At 40.0% G+C, this 8,035-nt stretch overlaps 1 long non-coding RNA gene across 1 annotated transcript in view; it reads left to right on the top strand.

Moving 5' to 3' along the window:
- LOC148653647 (uncharacterized) overlaps positions 1-4,104 on the top strand; it is a 333,862-nt gene extending 329,758 nt beyond the window's left edge. The window contains exons 2-3 of the long non-coding RNA XR_015941546.1: positions 2,639-2,692; positions 3,660-4,104. This is a non-coding gene — a long non-coding RNA (uncharacterized LOC148653647). The remainder of the gene's footprint in view (positions 1-2,638; positions 2,693-3,659) is intronic.
- The last annotated feature ends 3,931 nt before the right edge of the window (positions 4,105-8,035 follow it).

Consider the following 8,035-nt stretch of genomic DNA (forward strand, 5'->3'; position numbering starts at 1 on the left):
GACGTATACATTCGAAATTCTTCATTCTTCGGATGATGGCACACCCGGGTCTCCAAAACAGAGTGAAAGCTGTATTCACACGCCGTGTATTTCACATTTTACATAGATCTTTTTTTTTTTGCGTCTGTAAAAATAAGAATAATGTTTCCTTTGCAACACATCAAAAGTCACATCTACTAATTTTTCATCTAGGTGGTCAAGTATGGAGCGTATAGCTCGTATGGCAAGCGGTCGTCAATTATGTTTTTCAGCAAGTGTTTTATGCTCTGCTCAGTGTTATTTGTAATGGAGTATGACCCCAGACACCTGGCAATGTACAGAACAGCCGATAAAATTCGGGCTAAACTGAGAGACTTATAAATTTCTAACGCGGCAAACGTCACATCTTCAAACCCATCTGTGTAGCCGACAGCCAGGCATGTGTGACCCCGCTGACCAGGGTGGTCAATCAAACAGGCCGAGCATTCATCAATCAGAACCCCCTTTAAACAGTGTTTGAAGATGCAATAAACTACTGCTTTCACAATCTGGGCCATAACATGGGCTCATTAGGGACATCGTTAGCTAAACCTGGTTGGGCATCAGCTTTATTAACATTTGGACGAACACACAAGCATAGACATGAAACATTCAGGCGCAATGGTAGTTTGAAGATTGATGCGTCAACCTCTTTGTTATTCTATTAAAGGAAAAAGAAAAGGAAGGCTTAACAAAATAAATAGACATGCTTTGTACCTAAAATATCTATCATTTAATGCCTCTTTTGTGTTAGGGTTTTTTCGTTAATATTTACCATTTGTACGGAGGTATCATCACCACCACCAGGCAGTTCTTCATTACCAGGTTCCCCGTCTGAACTCACACGACAGCCGCTGTCACACGTCGCAGAGGGTGGGGTCGGGTTTTGCTAAAAAGAAGACCAAGTATTAAAATGACATACGCTAAGCGCCGATTGAAACAACAATTCCACGATCAGAAAAAATATTTTAGCACCCTACCTCTTCACTTTGTAGAGCAGTGGACCCCGATGTTCTCCACACAAAGAAGCCATCTTTGTAGCTACCAACACCAGGGTGGTGTCTGACAGATCCAGGGACACGCTGCGCCAGTGTCAAGCCGGAGCGTTTAAGAATATGAACCAATGGTGTAACCACGCCTACATAACACAAGACATTTTTCAATTGGTTGTGGTGTTTTAGAAAGACCCCCCCAAAGCCGCATTGTTTTATCGAGAGCGAAAAATATTCACTTATCAGCTTATAAGTTTTAAACTTTAAAAGTTTTAACACACAACACAAACACAAATGATGTGTTTGCCCAGAAAATAAATTTTTAAACACGCGGGGTTGGTCTTAAAGTTTTAAAAATACTGTAATAAGACACAGCTTATTTTTAATAACACATTCGCGACAGCTTTTTCAAACGTTTGAAATGAATTTCTACGCACTGCGTGCGTAAAAGTCTTTAAAGTATTAACAGGCAACAAACGATGGGGTGTTGTTCTTTATATTTTAACGGACTGGTCTTAAAGTTTTAAAATAATGTATTAGAGATCTTTGGGAGTCGTGAGGGTGGTTGGCGGCACGGTAGTTATAGGCTCTGGAATGCAGAGACAATGTATGGTTTTGTCTAGCAAACACGTGCGCACACCGGCCGGAGTCATGGGGGGGGTAAAATTGACCTCATAGCAAAAGTTCATAAAAATTTTAAATTTTAAGCGGGTACAATTAACAGTGACAATAAACGGACGGATATAGGAGTTATAGTTTTTCATTTGTTTTAAATGCTGTTTTTATATACATTTTAGGTTTATATTAATGTAAAGTTTTCTAATTTATAATCACCACATGTATTTCACGCAAAAATGTTCTTAACATCGCATTGCGAAAAAATAAAACCTCAAAACGTCAAGGTTGGTTTGTGAACACGTCGCTATAAAGAATAGATACATTTTCTTATAGCGATACCGTTAATAAAAAACATTTTTCTTAATGATATTCTTAGTGGTCTGTTGGTGAATCAAACACAGACACCGGGGCACATTTTCACCATGTTTTAACAGCTATGAAATTTAGACACCATTGTATGTCTTAAAATAATATTGATTTTAACATTATAACGGTCTAAAATGTTTTCTAAAGCTGTTTCTTAAAATAATTTCTACAGTCCAGCACGTGCACGCCCCATGATACCTAAGGTTAATGGTTTTATGGGGGGGACATGTGAGAAACGTGTTTCTTAAAAGAGGATGTTTATTGGGTGGGGTATAAGAACCAGCGGTGTAACATCCGAAGTTTTGGCTGGATTCCAATTCTTTCAGTCTCGTGTTATTGACTAACTTGTCAGAATGGATCACACCGATCAATTTCAACAGTCTGAAGACAGTTTTTTTACAGATTTAACACTGCTCGATTTGATAGACAAAGACGAGGATTTCCAGAATTACCCAGGTATGGCTTATTGTGAGATAAAATTACAACGTCACGGTGCATGTCTCATGTTGACGTGTTGTTAGCTATAGTTGCAAAACGTTGTATAATATTTGTATACTATGCAATATTGAATTATTATAATGGAATTACCAGGGAGTTGTACCGTAATGTGGCCGTGACTGCGTGTATCCATTCTTTTCCATTAGCACCGAAAACAACAACTGTAAAAAGACCAGTTACGACAACACACCACAACACCGGTGAGTAATTACGACAATGTTTTGAATAACGCTTTGCGGCCATGTCCGTCTTAAAGACATCAATACACACCTGTGTCTATTTCATAGACGCTGGGGAGGGAACGAGGTACACGTTTAAAAAACCTTGTTTGGGGTTTACAATACCCATCTCAAAACCTTGTGGAGACACATGCAGATGTTCACGTTATACCAGAGGGTGCGGAGCATATTACCAGATCGCCTGGGAGAAGAGGTCGGTGTTAAGGATTGTCTGTGTCATGTTGTAAAACATTATTTTAGCATGCACATTTAAAGGTGTCTATAACTAATAAAAATTCCCACCATTTTCTATTTTTTGGTAATTTGGGGTGTTGAGTTCTTTCACTAATGGTATTTTCCCTCTCCGTGCAGAACCCGAACCTTCAAAAAATAAAATGCGATGCAACGCTAAGACTTTAACTAAAACAGCAAACTCAAAATGTCTCAAATCAACAAACAAAGTTTAATATAATTTAAGCGTGGTCAAGATGTGTTATGATCCACTTACTGCAACAGTTACTTCTTTTGTTAGAATGTTAGTTCATTGAAAGATCCTAGTTCACGTAGTTTTCTGTTTTGGGTTATTAAAAAGCCTTATTTTAAAACTGCTTAGCCTTTAAAGTTAAAAGCGACTGGTCTGTGCCATGTGTCTATATGCCGTTAACCATACCACTTGACCCAGTAGCCCCACCACTGTCTTAAAGGAAACCGGTGTAACAACATGGCCGGGTAACTTGTTCCATTCACCCGCAGCCATTTGTGTAAGGATGCACCACGTGTGGCGTTTTTATCCTAGTTATCGTAGTTTTCTGATTTTGACCGTTTAGATTGCAGTGATTGGTGTGTTGAAAAGTCTTTTATTTTTATTTTTATCATAGTGTAGTTTTCTGATTTTGAGATATGGTACACTGGTGTGGTATTAAAAAGTCTTTTATTTTTATTCACACAGCAGCTGTATCGACGAGCAGTAAAAAAAGTGTGGAGGAAATGTCAGGCCCTAAGGTGGTGACAGCGTTGAAGACGGCCGTTAATACGCTGACCAAATCCAAATGTGTCAAGCCTTTGGAGAGAAATCATAACGCGATTAGAGAGTTGGTGTTTGGTGATGTGCTAGATTCAGTGCGGTGTATTACACAGTTACTATCAACTATGAGCAATAATGAGGTGGATAAAAAATGAGATTTAGAGTGTCTAAGAGCAGCTTTAGCACGTGTACATTCCTTGTTTCCAAAACCGATCCAGGCTTTCGCCCTTAGATATAATTTCTACAGAGGATGCAGCTCTAAACTCAGGATTTCACAACCTGATGATGATATTTCATGGTTCATTGGTGAAGATCCCCAGTGATAAATGACTAAGCATGCAGTCTAAAAAGTGTTTAAAAGACCGACCACTTGCCAACATCAAGCATTTGTACATTAATAAAAGAATTAAACTGGCAAAAGCATGTTTGTTGAGACGTAAAAGATTCAGAGAAAGGTCAGCCCGAACCAAACAATGAGAATGCATTGGTGGAAAATAACTTAGTGCACCGTGGTGCTGTAGCAGAACAGGATGGCGGTAACTTTGAAAACCAAGAACCGGTTGTGATGAATGATGTAAATCAGGTTGGTGACGGTGTCGGCGTGAATAGAGGCCCCTTAGTTTTCCTGGAGCGTATACGTAGTTATAACCGGTCTTATAACAATTTTAAAGCAACAGAGCACTATGAAGAATTTTGTTTTGTTCATCTTGACAGAATAGCGTCGTCTGTACAGGCTATAGACACTGTGCATGGTGCAGTCCAGAGAATATTGGATGAACTTTCTCCAAACATCGGGGTGAATGATTTTGTACAGCTGCGTTTGACTTCGAGTGGTTTTAACAAACCCTTGTTCTCATGCAGGAGACGCCCCGGAGAATTAAATGCTGCCGATTTTTTAAACCACATCTCAGACCTCTTACAGAGCCACACAGAAGTTCTCACCGAAGACAGCCTCAGATTAGTGGTGACGATAGTTAGGAATATGCAGGGGGGTGCCCGCAAAAATTTTAAATCCGTTCTCTACAGCAGGGTAATTGAGCGGAAAAAAGTGCACCTTATCGACTTACATTACACGGGGGGTAATCTGTGTTTTGCCGGGAGTGTGTACGAATTGCTAAATGAAGGTTTTACCAATGGGCAAATGCTACAGGGCGCTTAAATGAATGCACAAAGAGTTGGGTTTTCCAGAGAATCTGAAAATTTGTTTGTCAGACATTACAGCTTTTGAAAAATATTTGAAGGTTTTGTGCTACTGCATGAAGAGCATTTTACGGGGTTTTAAATATTAAAGCTTTTGTGGGGCGGCGTATTTGTGCACTAACTGTCATGCCGCTTATAGTCACTGGAACGCACACGCCTGTGTTTAAGCTTGTAAAACCTGTTTAGATCCCCAGTGTTGCGAAATTGATGCAGAAATTCAGAATTGTCCGGCCTGTAAGGTCTTTTGTCGTACCTCTCAGTGTTTGGCAAGACACTTTCAGAATGTGGCGACGGGTGTAAGTAAGTGTGAACGCAGGGTCTTTTGTGAGAAATGTGGGGTTTATAACCTCGCAAGTCACAAATGTAAAGAGAAACTGTGCTCGTGTTGTAACAACGTGATCGACACCCCTGACACATTTGTGCTACATACCGCCTTTGGACAACACCAAAATTTCAAACAAGTACATTTTTTTCGACTTTGAATGCATGCAAGAAAAGGGGACACACATACCAAATTATGTCCATGCTCTTCATATTAACAATAAACGAAGCTGGGAATTTTATGAAGAAGCTTGTCTAAAGGATTTTGTGTGTAAATTTATCGATAGTCGTTTCAAAAAACATACTTTCATATCGCACAATGACAAGGGATATGACAATTACCTAGTAATCAGACAGTTGTTAGATGATAAGATGGACGTTGAACTAATTAATCAGGATGGTAAGATAATGTGTATGACCGTAAAAGCTCTGAACATCAGATTTATCGATTCTCTAAACTTTCTCCCTATGAAATTAAGCAAACTGCCATCAGCCATGGGGTTCCCCAGGGGTAAGGGTCATTTTCCACACTTGATTGAACACTTCAGAAAACCAAAATTATGTAGGCCCGACGCCACCGCCAGAACTTGTTTAACAAAGAACAAAGTTAACTTTGAGAGTCTGCGGGACTTGGTTTTTGACTATGGCGTTAACCCTTATGCTGTGTGCCGGGAATTTAAACACATTTCTATTCAACAGCCGATGATCGTGCGTGTTAAAAAGGATTGGCGCATTGAGACCCAGACCTTAAAGAAAACCCAGAAGGTGGTGCTGCATGAAAATTTGACATCGTTGCCCTACGAATATTAACACGATGGATGTCAGCATAAAACACCCTTTTTCATGCATTTTGTCCGGACCCTCGAATTGCGGTAAAAGTTATTTTATAAAACAACTCTTGGAGAACGGTGATACCATTATGACTCGTAAACCCGAAAACATAGTCTGGTGTTACAGCTGCTGGCAACCTCTATACGCTGACTTGCTTGTGAAATTTCCATACATTCAGTTTATAGAAGGACTACCGACGTCGTTTTCTGACGACCAGCTACTGCCACCTGATAGAGTAAATTTGATTAGTTGATGATTTGATGGAGTCTGCATGTGAAAATAATGAGATTGAAAAAGCTTTTACCAAATACGTACACCACCGAAACCTTAGCATCCAAAATGTTTGTCAAGGCCGGAAAAGTAGAACCATAGCGTAAAATACAAAGTACATGGTGCTGTTTAAAAACCCTAGAGATAAACTACAGATTACAACCCTGTCCTGTCCTGTCCTGGCAGATGTACCCCGGCGGTTTTATCGGGACCCTGTTGAGTATTGCAGTACCATTGATTACGGGGCTTCTACAACGTCAATAATGGAGCACGCTGAAAAAATGTACCTGGTACCTCAGAAACAGCTCGATCGACTCCGAGAGCGGTCTGGGCTCGAAAGCGATGTAAGAAAAATAACAACCCTCCTGTTGGATGATGAAATGAGAGACATTCTTCAGCACTCACATCTGGCCGATTATGAAAAAGTGAAATTGTACAGTCAGGTGTTACAACGGTATTTGACATTAGTATGCCAGGAGACTTCCGAAAAGGGGACTTTAACTGTTGTACTACCGGAAAATGCACCCGCCGAGCTATCACGCATGTTAGCACAACCGCCGTCATCGAGTGACGCTGACTTTGGGTATATTTTGGACAGCATGTCTCAGCGGTTCCGGAGAAATGCCGAGATATTGTTAAAGACCATGGCCCGCAATGAACCATTAATAGCCTGGAATGAAAAAGGGGAATTTGTGTACAAGGGGGCACCCGTTGAGGGCTCTCACATGATTGATCTTGTCAGGGCTCTCACGCAGCAGCAAGCAGTTGCAGTCGGTAAGAAGCCAAAAGGTTGGGATGTGTTCATGGAGGCTATGGCAGAAATCAACGTGACGGGCACCTTGCTAGCCAACGCTGGTAACCGAGAGCTACTTGAAAAACTCAAGGCTACCCCGCTGGGCTGTGAAGCGTCGGTCAAAACTTTAAAACAACCAGTAGAGTTGTCGACACCCAGTCTCTAAGATAACCGCTGAAAGGAGACGATCATTAATACCTAGACCCACATGGTTGTCTTTGTAACATTTTTTCTCTGGGTATGTGTGTTTGTGATAAATGACTTGAAATGTATATTAAAAAGCGTGAGCAATATAGTTATAAATGTTTGTAAGAAAATGGCTTGGATGTAACATGTATTAAAAAAAGCTTGAGCGCTATAACCGCGTATGTATAACAAAAATATTGTATTGATTTTAATTCATGTTTTGTGTCTTATTTTAAATAATAACCACACAGACAATGAAATGGTTCGATTTCATTTTTATTTTAGACGGTCGATTAACATTTATGACATGTTTTAAATTGTCGTAAACATCCGCATAATTGGACATTCGTATTTTCAAATGGCTTCAAAGGGTCCAGGGGTCTCCATCTCACACGGCATCGGTTTTTCAGAAACATTTCCACCATGCGGTCATTCTGGATTGCATTCGTAGAATAAAGTTCTAAAATGTTTCTAAAAGATAAGCCTTTACATCTATGGTATAGAGAAAAGACGCAATGTAGTCCGCAGGTCACCGCAAAAGAATCTTGCAATTGTCTGTTGTTGTAAAATATGGAGTTAGCATTTCTGTTTAAGAAATCAATAATGTTCTTGGGAAAGAAAAAAGGCTTTGGGTGAAAATCTGTAGGAGTCGAAAAATTCTGCTCCTTCGTCATAGGATAAGTAAATAGCAAGCCAGTGT

This window comes from Lepisosteus platostomus, chromosome 10 (genome assembly GCF_059453375.1).
Source record: "Lepisosteus platostomus isolate fLepPlt1 chromosome 10, fLepPlt1.hap1, whole genome shotgun sequence".
NCBI classification, from domain to species: domain Eukaryota; kingdom Metazoa; phylum Chordata; class Actinopteri; order Semionotiformes; family Lepisosteidae; genus Lepisosteus; species Lepisosteus platostomus.